This window comes from Morone saxatilis, unplaced genomic scaffold, assembly GCF_004916995.1.
Source record: "Morone saxatilis isolate NCDOM2014 unplaced genomic scaffold, NCSU_SB_2.0 Contig11, whole genome shotgun sequence".
NCBI classification, from domain to species: Eukaryota; Metazoa; Chordata; class Actinopteri; family Moronidae; genus Morone; species Morone saxatilis.
Genome location: NW_023339663.1, coordinates 25143835 through 25158441, shown reverse-complemented (window position 1 = coordinate 25158441; position 14607 = coordinate 25143835).

Sequence of the window (14607 nt, the reverse complement as noted above, 5' to 3'; positions counted from 1 at the left end):
TCATATTTAATTCCTTCTTTTCCCATACTACATGCTGATTCTAAGCAGGTTTTTAGTATATAGTGTGTTCCCAGTGTTAACAGTAGAACGTTTTCACAACTAAAAAAATGGACTTGTCACAGCAGAAAAAAGCACAGGTGAAAATAATGAGATTAACAATGGCCATTAATTGTCTCAGTACTGAGAAAGTTGAGAAAAACAATCATGGTCAGTTTCCGAAAAAGAGAAACAATTTAAAATGTCTGTGGTGAACAGCCTAAAAAGATATAGGTGTTGTAGTAGGACATAGTTAATATCCTGTCCTAACATCTTTTAGATTCTTATGAATAATTTCCACTGGAATGCCTCAATATATTGGAGCATATTGGTATTGGATGCTATGCATGATGGCTTGTCCTAGTCAAGGTGTGTCTAAAGCTATTTTCAAAGAATTCTTAATACAAATTCTACAAACTCATGAGTCAAAGTTTAGAACCATTCTTAAAAGTTTTATACCTAACGGACCACAGCTACAAAGTATCTGACCAGCCATCAGTCAGAAATTCAATATCAGGAGGTTTTCCAGGAAAAATGATTATCAGCTTATCTGTCATATTAACCTAGAGTACCAGGTGTCTCGCTGTAAGTGTTTTGGTTTTTTAGTGCTGCAGCAGTTAATGAGTACACACTGCTTGTACAGCACTAAAAACTGAACACCAAATGTTGCTGCCATTTGTGGAGTGCACACTTAATGCTGAACTGTGTGGGCCTGCCAGAGGTGAGCTGTTGAGCTCCAGCAGCAGGCAGATTCTCATCGTCTAACAAAAGATGGCAGTATTTGCACACCGGCCACAGAGGAGCGCCGTGAGAAGCTGTGTAATTACGCCTGTGTAGTGACCTCAGAGGGGGACTGCAGAGAGAGCTTTTCTGATCAACTTGGCTTCCTCTTACTCATGCTGAAAATATCCATCATAGCAGGCTAATGTTCCTGTGGAATAGCTACGATAATTTGTCTTAGGTAAGAGCATTCTGATGTTCCCGACCCATTCTCTGCGATCAGCCTGTTCTTTCTATTTGTGTCTGCTGGGACAAGGAGTTATTAATGTTGTAGACATTGGCATTAGATTTTTCCATCTTTATTTTCAGGGTTCGTAGCCCTACTCTGTCAGTTGACATGTTAGATGTGAAGGTCGGATCAGGCTAATAAAGGCCATTTCTAACTCTTTTGTTTGCACGCAGAATCCACTTACTGTTGTGCCGGTCGACAATGGCCCCCTGCTGCCCTCCTGCTGTCCTCAGCACAGTTGTGGTACCTGACGTCAAAATAAGGTGTAATCAAAGGCACAAAGTGAGCAACAGTCGCTGCTTTCATGTCCAAAGGGAGTCCCAGTTTGCTGTGAAAGGGCCTTAAGGGTTACAGAAATTGGCTTTGCATCAGAAGGTGTCCAGTCTGAATCCTGAAACCATCACAGAGGTGTATGTGGCCAAATGTTTCTCTACCCTCCATGGAAAACCAGTGCCAAGGTGCCCTTGAGCAAGACACTTAGCCCGCACTTGCTCCTGTTATTAAACTGCTCAGTGGAAAACAAGAGAAGGCTGGTTTGTAATAATTGTTAAACGGGCACTCCACTAATTATACATGTCAAAGTGGATTTAATAGTCACGGGGGGAGTAGTGCTTTGACTGTGAAAATGGTTATAAAATGTCTTCCATGTCCAAAAATATAATATTGGACTTTCATAAAGTTGGGGGAAAATGAGGATGATCAAAACCCAAACAGCAGAGACAGAGAATTTTAGTCTCTACTGTCGGTCATGCTCCAAAAACACTGATCCTACATTTCCCATAATGCAACTCAAAAGCATCTTGCATTAAGACTTCCCCTGTTTGGCAATGCCCACATCTTTTGAACTCAAATCCACTGTCATGTATCATACAAAGGCACAGACCTGCCACTGCCAAAACACCTTAGCAGGTAGAGACGAGCAGAGGCAGGAGATCACGGCTTCACTTCAGTAAAGTATCTCACCTCCTCTTCCTGCCAGAGGCTGCCCCACAGTCTACCTCTTCATCCAATTAGATAGCACATGATAGCACCAGGGATAACAAATGTCAACAGAAAGGTCTTGCAGTTTTTGCCACAGAAAAGGGTAAAAGAGAGACAGTAAATGCCGAGGATGAGGCCTGCGGCTTGGAGGCGACTGGTGGCCGCTTTTCAAGCCACGCTGCATCTTTGGAAACAGTTGCACGTAGAGCCGAGGATGTTACTACCCCGCTACACTGTCACATTCTCACTGGCCTCATTCTCACTCGGGATTTCAAACTGATTTTAAAGCAGCCACTGAATTTTTTAACCTTATTCTTGTGGTCCTTTGAAGTTCACTGCACAGAGCAAGGCACAGGCAGGCTGAGGGGCTCAGCTCCATCAGGGTGACCTGCGCTAATAATAGTACTCTCACTTATGGCACTGTCGGGCACTATCAGGGGTAAAAACCACCACCAAATGATAAACTGTGTCTCTTCTCCAGTGACGCCGTTGGTGAATGCAACATTATGTTCATACATTGCATAACAACTCTTCTATTAATATCTATTAAAATACACTGTGCAGATAAAATCTACACAGTTTGGCAGCAGTTTGGCAAAGCAGTGAAAGTGGGCTCAGAACAATAGAGCACACAGTCAAACTTCTCCTCTCTGACCTGTCAGTGTCATCTGTTGTTATAAGCAAAGCCTGGCTCAGGAAGACAGCAACCATCTGTAGAAAACAGGGCTGCTGTGTTTGGAGTCAGCCCGACTTAGTGAGATTAAAGGACAGCTCCACATCTCTGCTCACAAAAAATACAGCAGTGTGTTTACACACGGCAGCTTTTTTATTTTATGTAAATGTCGTATGACTGAGAGGGATGTAAGCAGGCCGGTCGTTCACAGCAGCTTACCAAAACATTTGATAAAGAAGCTTATTAAGACTCTTTATGTAACACACAATAAAGCACAGAAACACGCAGGTAAAGGAGTGCTGCTCCAAGGAAGGCTTCTGGATCCCGACTGAGCTGGACCATATTAAGCGCCTTAACCATCACCCTCCTAAGTTCCACTCTCCCACTATGTACTGGTACCAGCACTGCACTATATTTCTTACCCTTAATCATTCAGTGACAGTCAGCTAAGCACGCACACTTTCAGCCCCATCCTGCCTCGCCTTTATACAACTGCACACACTGAAACAGAAATCTGCCAAGGGAGTTTTGCCTTTTTGTTAACCACCAAAGTGCATTTACTCACCAGTGTTCCTAATACCTAAGCGCCTAACAATAGATTAAATTAAACTATTGTCATTGCACACACTAAGTACCAGTACAACGAAATGCAATTTAACATCTTAGCAGATAGTTCAAGTAGTAATAGTGTTTATAAAGATATTTATAGATAAACTAAGCTTACACTAGCAACCACACTGCAACCCATTTTTACAAACAAGCACAACGTTCTGATATCTAAATCATCATAAAAAAAATCAGGCCTCTGCAAAACAATATCAACAATAAAACTGGTGCATGAAAGTATGGGATATATTTTTCAACCAAGCTCTCCCTACCTTAAACCAGTGAGAAAAGCACAGACAAAAACACAAATATATAGCCAGAACTGATCTAATTTTGGCAGAAATGTTGTGTTCATGTGGGATCCCATGGCACACAGTAAGGAGCTGATCGAAATGTTTTTCAGGGCTTTAATATATTAAACAGGGACTGAAGACAAGGCTCTGAAAACCTTGAAAGAAGACACAAATACTTTGATGGTAAGGAGCTGCAGGGAGATATTTGAGATATTTGAACTTTCTTGGACTAGTATCCCAGCACTGAAACCCCCAGAACCCACTACTTGTTGCCCAGTAGCCAGTTTTTCAACCACAGAACACAGTATTTGTACAGCGAGAGCAGACTCTTTAACTGTGGCAGTGTTTACAGAAAATGCAACAAATGCAGTACCTGCTGCGTTGCTGAGGGCTTTCACAGCCAGGGTGGCAGACTGGCGGAGGAGGAGGTGGAGGAGGTGGAGGAGGAGGAGGAGCTGTATTTTGTTGCGACCCGTTGCTCTTGAAGAGATGTGATTTCTGTCTCTCCACTGGCCGGATAAACATCTTCATCTCCAATCACAAGCAGACGGACAAAGTAGAGTAAATCTTCCTGAATGTAAGAGATGTGGTGTCATTTTGGGGGGTATGGCGGAATTGGTTAAGAGGTGACTCACAGGTTTCATCCTCAAAACTGGCCTCTACATATGATGTATATAATACATAATGACACACTGAAGCCCTGCTTCATTGTAAACCATATCCCTACATACACTTTAGAATAATCTTTGAGATGGTGTTAATAATATAAAAATGGTTTGAAATGTATTCGTACAGGATGAATCGTTCACTTGACACTGGAAATCACATGCAAGATATTTTAGCTATTTTTTTTCATTTTCAGGAGTGGCATTAAAGAGAAGAATAAAAATGTCAATCACCCATCATCACCCACTTTACAAAACTACATATTTTATGGCATCTAGCCAAGCAGAAAGCTTTGGTTTTGTTTTTAAATGTGCACTTTCAGAAATAATGTCCCAGTCTGAATAATCCATAGACCTCACTGTGAACACCTTTATTTAAAACTACATTCTATACAAGGGGTAGTCCCTAAATCTGTTTACAGGGACGTCTGTGGACTTGGCTTTTATAATTTGTTTTCAGCAGTACAAGCAAAATTAAATTTACCTCCATTGTGTTAGGTTGGCTACAATATCAGATGAGGATATCTCAAAACCAGCACATAACATCGCTAATGTTACGCAATTAAAAACATCTATTTGGTTGACACTTTAAAATGAGACCATTTATCCATTGAAAGAAGACATAACACACTCTTTCTCTTACAAATGAATGAATCCAAATGAGGCCTTACTCGTGCCAATACACTGTAATGACTAATTTCAGCAAATTGTTGCCGACATTAATGAGCAAATTCACTGACTTTATGGGGCGGCAGTAGTCCGACCTGGGTTTGGTCCAGAGGGTGGCCAGTTCCAAACCGTGCTGCATCACGGTATGGACTGGACTGGTAGCTGGAGAGGTGCCTGTTCATGTCCTAGACACTGCCAAAGTGCCTTCATGCAATGCACCAAACCCCTAAATGCTCCCTGGGCACTACTACATGGCACTGTAGTGACTACATCACTCCACCATCTCTCCACATTTGCATGTCCTTGAGCCTTGTTTGTGTATTATTGTTTTTCTGGCCTATGTGTGTAACAATTAGAGTGAAAAAAGAATTTACCCATTGGGGATTAATAAAGTAAATCTATATGTTGTGTCACAGATGTCACAGATAAATATAATGATGTCTTTAAAAATGCAATAACTGTTTTTCTGGACACCAAGGGGCAGCATATAACGAGTTATGTACAAATCAATCAGATACGAAGCAACATTAGCATTAATTCAAAGCTGTGTTTGTGTCCACCTGGCCAATGTAAGTCCAATAATTATTCTCCTTTTTTATATCTGGTCTCCATCTAGTGCTGAGGGAAACATTTGGCTCTTTAGCTGCTAAATGCTCCACTGTGTTCGCCTTCTAGCCGCTAACTTTGTCTGTGTGCCATTTGGTCCTGGGAATGTAGAATGCAGTTGTTCATTAGAGAATTTTTTCTGAAAACACACAGCCTACACTACATAGTGTTGTACCAGTGGGTTTGTCACATGCAGGCATTGGATCCATTGCTAATATTGAAATATTAATCATGGGTGGAGGGTTTTCAAAAAATGTACGCAAGAAAATCTTGGGATTTGAGGCAATTCAATGTGCAGTGATGAATTACACCACCATTGTGGCCACATTGGCCGCTGTTAGTTATACAAGTTATACAGTTGTGTGTAGAATTTAGTGGCAAATAGTGTTGTAGTTGCAAATTGCAACTCCCTCGATTCACCCTCCCTTTCCAATGGTGAAGCAGAAACAATGGTGGCTGCAAAAAAAATACGCAAAAAAAAAGCGAACGGCCTTGGTGTTTGGTTTGCTACTGTAGAAACATGGCAGATCAACATGTCGGACAGACTCAATGGAAAGCGACCCACAGGGCTTATTCTAAGGTAACAAAAACATACAATGATTCTTATTATACATTATTATAATGAAAACATAGTTAAGCATATTCAATTATCCTCCTAAATGTTAAACACTGGACCTTTAAAATCAAGCTATGTAAGGAAGTGAAGAGGCAGAGGTTACAGTGCTCCAATTATCCATACAGAAAACTTATACAGTCTTATATCAGTGATAAATGGGATTTCTTTCTGGACCATATTTCTTATAAAATGCATATTCTTTCGAGTGGGTAAGCTTGGTGTTGAAAAATGTAAATGTGTGAATTTATGCGTGGATGTGAATTTATGAGAGATGATTTATATGCGACAGAGTTAGTGTACTGTGATGCTGTATCTTTAGTAGAAGCAACCTATTAAATCATCAGATTAAATGTTTCATATTTCACTTTGGGCTGTTCCTGCTTTGTGTAAGTCTAGCTCGAGTGAATCTGCATGTATTAGGAAAGAGTGAGAGATTGTGTGCGATGTTGTTGGGATGGAACAGTTGGAGATGGCAGACGCTCCTCCTGCTTCCTCCTGTCCCAGTCTCCACTCTGCAGGAGGAAGCTTTAGTCCTCCACACCTCCATCTATCCTTCCTTCTCGCCTTCCTCTTTCCCATCCCTTCATCCAAAGCTCGTGTCTCGCTCAGTCATTTTCATAATGAATATATCTTTTTTCTTCTGCTGCAATTTTGCAATTTTGCAAACGTGCAAATGTGATGTAATTTATCTTTTTTATATATATTTTGTCAATTATACATTTGTGCAATGAATGGGTCAGTTTGTGTGTGTATATCTTGTCTTTTTCTCTTTTTATTCACTTCCTGCTTCTCTTATTTTTCTCTCTTCTTTGCCATTTACCCATCCAAACCTTCTCTCCTTCATCTCTCTTTGCCTCACCCCCTCCAACACACACTGGCATTCGCACACACACACACATGCAGATCCGTTCATACTGTGTCTGGCAGGCAGACCTCCGGCCTGCAGGGTGAGTCCTCCTCCCCTCCTCTGACTGTCTGGATCCGCCACCTCCTTCGTATCGCCCCAGATCCTTCCCCCTCTTCCCTGGGAGCTGTCAATCCAAAACAGACTGTTGTGTGTGTTGGTGGAGGATGGATGGATGACAAATGGGATGTTGGGGTTGGAGGCAGGGTGAGGAAAACAGAGTGTGAATGGACAGCGGGGAGGTTAAGGTCATATCCTACTGTGCAATAAGATGGCATTGTGTCAGGACGGACGACCCCTTTACTGACCCCTGACTTCCTCCATCACCGTCACCCCCTCACAGCACTCCCCCTCCTCTCCTTCCAGCCTACTGGCTGTTTGATTGGCTGCTGGGGTTAGAGGTTCACCACAAACCACCAGCTGGACTGGAGCATCATCACACCTTCAGGTCACTGGTAGCATATGGAAGGAAGGCTGGAACAAGTTCACTGGTTCAATACTGTATAATAATGTATAGAGGAAACAAATGTAGAACAACCGCAGACACAAATCAGTGATGAATGGTGTTTAGATAGCATAAATAGAAAAAAGGAAACCTTCACACATGCACTCACATACAGTTTGGTCATTGATTGGTGTGGATAATTTGTTGGCAGTGGCCTGTGAAGGGGCGAGTCCCCTTCCAAAGACCTTTCTGATGACGATCAATGGCCCCTGAGGGATTTCGGAATGGCTCTGCTTTGGCAGCAGCTCCAGTCCGGTCCCCTGGGATCGGTGGGACAACAGCTGCTGCAGCAGGACCAAACATCTGGCAGAAAGGTAGGAAAGTCAAAGTCTTGTCCGGAAGGTTGTTAGTAGAGACGGTGGCACTGAGGATCATGTAAGACGGCGCTGTCATCGTTAACAGAGACTGCAAACAGCACAGCACACTACTCCCCAGACGCAGGAGTCATCTGTATCTTTCCTTCAGAGTGCTGCTGAACATTTCTGCAATGATAAAAGACACAGCGCTTTTGATAGGAAGGCCTCAGGGACTATGTTAGACTGTGTTGCATACTGCATGCATGGTGGCAGCCGGTGTAGAAGACCCATTTTAATACTATGCCTGTTGAACTACTGCTGCACTTTAGCTTCTTTCCTATGATGAATCAGTAAGAATTTAATTTCCATTTATGTGTTCTAATCCCTCTGAATTGTTTACACCTTTAGGGTCACATGTGAGTCAATAAGGTTATGTGAGAGTCATCAGAGTCACAAGAAGAAAGCAGTGATTTGTTGTATATAAAGTATAATAAAACATGTGATGGTGTGAAAGAGGAAATGCAGTCGCTGGTTATTAGTCAGTCCCTTGAGGATTTTGTGATCACAAGGCTAACATTCAGGGTAGCTCACCTGGTAGAGCTGTACCAAGGCTGAATCCTTGCTGCAGCGGCCCAGGGTTGGAATCTGACCTCTAGCCCTGTGCTGCAAAAATTCAGCCTCTCCCTGCAATATTGGTCTGAATGTTGCCATTTTTCATAATCCTTGCAGAAAACAAATTTTCTGCAAGAAATGGTAGAATGCATGGTGGCCGAGTCAAGGAAATAGTCAAAACACACATATCAAAATAAATCTAGCTGTAACCAATAGTTATTTTCTTGATTAATTGTCTTACATGTGCAATTAATGAACCAGTGTGTAGGATTTAGTGGCAACTAGCAGTGAAGATCTCTAGAAACATGGCGGCTCAACATGCTGGCCTCCAGGGATGCGTCCCTCGGCGTCTGTAGATATAAAAGACTCATTATAAGGTAAAAAAACATAATGGTTCCTATATTCAGGTGATTATACACTAATAAAAGAATACCTATGAATATTATATTCTATGTCTGCTAATAGAGCCTCTTAAATGTTACACACTGGACCTTTAATTTGCTCGGTTTTTATTTTAATTTTATTTTTATTTTTAAAATGCGTCATCACAGGGGTGAAGATGTTTTCTTCCTTTACTTTTCTCTATTTCTGTTGCAGTTGAGCTCTCAGGCTCCGTACAATTGGAAATAATGCTTGCCAATTTTACCAATCACTGCAGTGCAATGGATAAAAAGTCCAAATCAGAAGCACTTTCAAAAAACCAAAGTCAAATAAAAATCAAGCCAAAATCAATCTCTTCAAACAAACATTCTTGTAACTACAGGGGAAAGGACTTTCTTTCTTCTCCAGCAGTGCTTGCCCCCCAGGCTATGTATCACTTTGACCAAGCTTGAGCAATAAAACAAATGTTATGTTACCACAGCCGAACCAGTTCTAATTTAAAAAATCTTTATGCATACTAATGAAAAAGCTACACGGCACGGTAGAAAGCACTGAAGTTACCTTAGTGGCATAAGAGTGATCCTAAAGATGACAAAACTCAATTGGAACTTACTTATAATAGAATAGAATAAACTTATAATATATTTATGAGTAAGATCTAGGTGCAAAAAGTTATTGTAATTTATTGTATAATAAACACAAAGAGTTTCAAATTTTAGCGCAATCTTTTGGCAAAGCTGCTGTAAATTACTTCGTTCTGGGCAGCAATAATCATAAAAAGTTGAGATCCTGAAGGGAGTGGTAAGTTACTTTCAGCTCAGCAAAACTTTAAATGCTCCGAGGTGAAGCAACATCTCATGCAAGACATCTGCCAGCAAAAAACAACCTGGCTACAAAAAACTTCAACTCCAGGCATTTACTCCTCCATTGATAATGATTTCACATACCATTTCTGGTTATGTCAATGTCTTGTAGCTTTCATCCCATCATGCACTATGCATTATTATGGCTAGTCAATGCTCTTTCAGCCATTTTTATTTAATTTGCCCTTGTCAGTACTTACCCCTCTTCACTCTGATGGAGAAGTTCCACAGGAGGTTGCTGAGCATACATTCTTAACAGAATCCCTTTTCAAATTAAATTTAAATGACCCCCTCAGCTCATAAGCAGAGGCTCTCCTGACAACTTAATTCATAATTCAGTGCTGAGCCAGGGCCTTGAGGGCCATAATGACGGCCTAAATGGAGGAGAGATGCTACTAAATGGACTGTTTGTTTGCACCTAAACCTCTTTACAGGCCACAAGTCCACAGCTCAGCACTGTGGTGGTGAGGAGCAGAAGAGCTGATGAAGAGAGGAGGTGGAAGGCTGAGACAATTTGCTGACCAGCTGCTTTTATGTCTCGGATTGCTGTGCACTGCTTGACCACAGTTAGGTTTGGGTTTTAAAGAGCATCACCATTCGTAAGGTATGCGTGAGTTAATCGCTGTGGTTTATTTGTGTGTCAGTGTAGGCAACGGGAGGAGACAGAAAATCATGAGATATTTATGTCAAGGAGTGGATGGTGTGAATGGCCACACAGTAAAGTCACCAAACGAGGCTGACAACACAAGAGTCGGTTAATGGGAGCGCACATCTGAGTGTGTCACACTGAGCCTATAGATTCATGAGGAGCATGAAGAGGTGGAGGACCAGGAGAGTATGGTGTAAAGGATGTGGAGGAGGATGCTGATTGATTGATACAAACAATGGAGGTGGAAAAGACTACAGAAACGGTAGAGAACAGTTACGACCCATGGTCATTGCTATATGCAAAAAGTGAATTTGAATGTGATGACTAGGCATTAGAAACAATACACTGTATACTCATCTCTCAAAAAACGCCTCTATATGAAAATGAGAAAGTACAATACAATATTGATTGACCATGGCAAAGACTTTTTTTAATGTGAAGTAGATGTATGTTGAAGACTCAAACAAAAATCCAATCACCAGATGAGTGTACAAACTTACGTTACTGTCTTACAATGCTGCATTGTAAGACAGTAACTCTCACAGAAACTGATCTAACCATACATTACAAGGTCTACAAATATGCTGCCCTTCTATTGATCAGATAAGCTGTCATTTATTACCAGAAAAGCTGAGAATTTGACATAGTGGCAAAACTGTGTAATGACAACATCACATAATCCACAGAGGCCCAACAAGACTATTTCCCATAAGCTTACATTTGTAGCAGCTATAAAATGGTGTAAACATTATTTTAATATCACAACCTCCGCAAAATGATTTGTTTAACTGTCAGAATTTGATCTATTTGTTCCAGTAACATTTGGAAAATCTAAAAGAGCTGCACAATTAAATAATTGTATCCCCATTAGCAGGGGGCTAAACCGGAACTTAGTGGCTCAGCTCATAGAGAAAGTGCACTAGAGGCTATACCAGGAATTCAATGTGCCATTGAGCAGCATCCAAAAAGCAAATGGTTTGTCATAGCCCATAGTTCTGTAACGGCTCCCCTTGTTACTATTTTCAGGAAACTGTTAAAAATAATTGACCTGAGATATGAGCTCTCTGGCTGCAAACATTTCTCTTCATTCTGAAATTTTGGAAAGAAGAAAAAATTTGCACTTCTTCTTCACCATCTTTGTTAACCGTACATGAGCCTCACCATCCACTACTCAATATAAAATCCTACAAAGAGCTCACTTCCCTGAAGACCACACAGGCGAGGTTGTTGCCCAAAGCCTTACTGAGGCACTGCCTGGCGTCCTGGGGGTTTAGTAAAGACAGAAAAGTGTGCATTTCAACTGAGGCAGTGGGACAAATTTAGTGAAGATCACTTCACAAAACAGTTTCATTGCCTCATTGCCAAATGTAGAGTAAATAAAATTTGAAAGAATGAATCAGTACCAAAAAATAATGTGGTGTTTACTAGCTAATTACAAGGAGGAGGGAATTATATTTTATTCAATGTTATCTGAAATGATTTATTTTACTTATTCTGACTTAACGTTATTTTACATTTTAATTAACCTGAACCTCGAGATCTGGCTGCTGCTCAAAAACATCAGCTGCCAGTACTCAAGCTGGTGGCAGAGTCACCAACCAGGTGGGGAATTCATCAAAAGATGATGCTGCAGCAACACAAGGTCATCTCACTCAGTGTTCAGTGTTCAACACCAGGCACTCGATGTGCTAGACTCTATGAAGGAACCCTTGAATCCACCGCTGGAATTCACTGATTCAGTCTCTGGTGAATCATACCTAAGTGTGTCCCATCTCATGCCACAGCTCCATCTCTTTACTACACAGAGTCTAAAAACCTCAGCGGACAATGCACAACTCAAAAACAGCACAAATGCATCAGTCACGGCATCTCTTAGCAAAATTATGCAGGGCCAACAAAGGAAAATCCCTCTTGGTGCCAGAGACGGCTCTAGATCTGTGCCTAAAAAATCCCTGCCCACTCCTGCTGTCACCCAAATTCTGTCAAATTTAACACATTGATTAGGATTTATTAAGAAAATAAAGGAGAAAAAAAATAATTAATTAAGTTTAATGAAAAAATACTTGCATTTGGAAAAATTTAGATTTGGAAATAAAACAATTTATTGATTTCTAATGCCACCTTTAGATATTTCTAATAAATGCCTTACTAATGTGCCGCAACAATGTAATGTTTATGAGTTAAAATATCTTCATTTGTGGGATTTTCCAAGCAAATATTGATATATATGATAGATGATAATGATAATGCATGTGATTAAATCAACATATATTTCTGCCACCCCTTCCATGCCACCCTCTGGCCACCGCATTTCTCTAAATCTGTGTCTGTTGGATGTCGCAACATTAAGTGATCCACAATTTAAGACATATATCAGGACAGACAAGACTGAGGCCACCAAAATAAAAGCAGTCACTGAAAATATAGAGGCCAAGTTTTCACCTCACAATGTTTCATCAGAGAAGAGGAGATAGTAGAAGAAAGAGGTGCTGCTGCAGCACGCTGAAGAAGGAGAGGAAGTACAGTTTCTTCAAGATGACACAAACAACAGCTTGAGAAGCAGTTGACAGCTGAAAAATAAACTTCAAAGCAAAAGGCCAATGATGTGTACTGACAAAAGGTGGTATTTAACTTTCTGATATGTCATAATTACCACACTAAGTGCTGTCCAGAAGTCAAGTATCAGATGTGATTTTGTTTTTTAATTTGAAGGCTGTACAGCCAAGAATTTTCACTGACAATATTTGGAATTTAAATGTATTTTTGTAAATATATAAATAAAATATACAATCTTACTTTGTATTTGTGTTGGCAGTCAGTGCAGTTCATAGTCATTTTTCATGCTCTGAATCTGCTAAAGGGAAATCCTAAGGGAACTGTAAGCCTATATATGCCCTGCATAGATCTTTTCATTTATTCTGGCTGCTTTCACCTCCTTTTAGGTTGAAGGACCCCATGTTGTCCTAGAGTAATATGTGCAACAAATTAAGACAGTCAGGGGGATGTCACACACAGCACAGATTTACCCACACAGTCCTGAGGAAAGGTCTTATTAACCACTTAAGTGAAAACAACTGTGTGCTATGGGGATATTGTGTAGTATCTTTAAGGTCAACAGAAATATTGACTTTATATTATGAGATAATTAACATCAGAGGAAACTTGTTGTTGTTTTTTTTAACATGATTCAGAGAAAAAGGGGTAAGGGGGTTGCTGGGGGGGGTGGGGGATTTGTAGAGAGTAGTGGCCAAGCAGGTCCAGAAGCAGCTGCAGTGCCTCCAGCCTGATCCACAGTCCACAGGGCAGCACCTGAACAGGTGAGCTGGGTCAGGACAGGAGGGGACAGCCATTTTAAATGTACTATTTTATTCACCCCTTATGATAGTTCTATAGTTTGTGCTCCTAGATATGCTGCTTGGACAGTCTGAAAGCAGTGACAGCCAGGACAATGACTGCTCCACCTTTAATGCCTACGGAAGGATGTCGTCCAGCTGATTGGATCGTCAGATCAGAACACACTTTTATGTGTTGTTCTAGGGGGCATGGACAAACAACGCTATTTGTCATTTAATCTGGAGAACCTATGGAGATCATCAGCAGTGTCTGTGTTTTTATAAAGCCCTTTTTTATAGCCCTTTGTGTAAATCACATCACTACTCGACCTGAGGATTGTTTGGTACAATATAATGACAATGGCTGAAGTTCCAGATGCTAACTTAGAAATAGGAAACACTGCTTTTAATTTCAAAAGTCTTTCAATCGATTTGTCAGCCTAAACTCTTCAGGCAGGTTGTTCTTAAGTCAAGGAGTCCTACTGAGTGCAGACCTAGTAACAGGGAGCCAAACACACATCTACAGAGAGCTGTTGTTACCTAAGGGGGCAGTTGCTTTTAAAGAGCCCGGACCACCCATGTCCTGCTGTGCCATTACCTGCTTTAACAGCAGTGATTTGTCGGTGACTCTCACTGGCACTGTGTGATGTAGGTTTGGGAGTGAGCTCTATTAAAAAGTCATTAAAGCTGAGAGAAAGCATGGTGGGCTCAACCCTCTTGGCGAAAGGCGCCTCTGGAAATTACTCCATCCATCATAATTACACCAAGCGGACACTGCCTCACAGAGGCCAAGGGACACAGATCCCTTCATGACCTCACTGAACCAGACTGTGAGCATACGGGGAGGAGGGAAGGAAGCGTTGGATAAAGAGAGGGAAGATTTGGAGAATGAAAACTAAAAGAAAGATGGA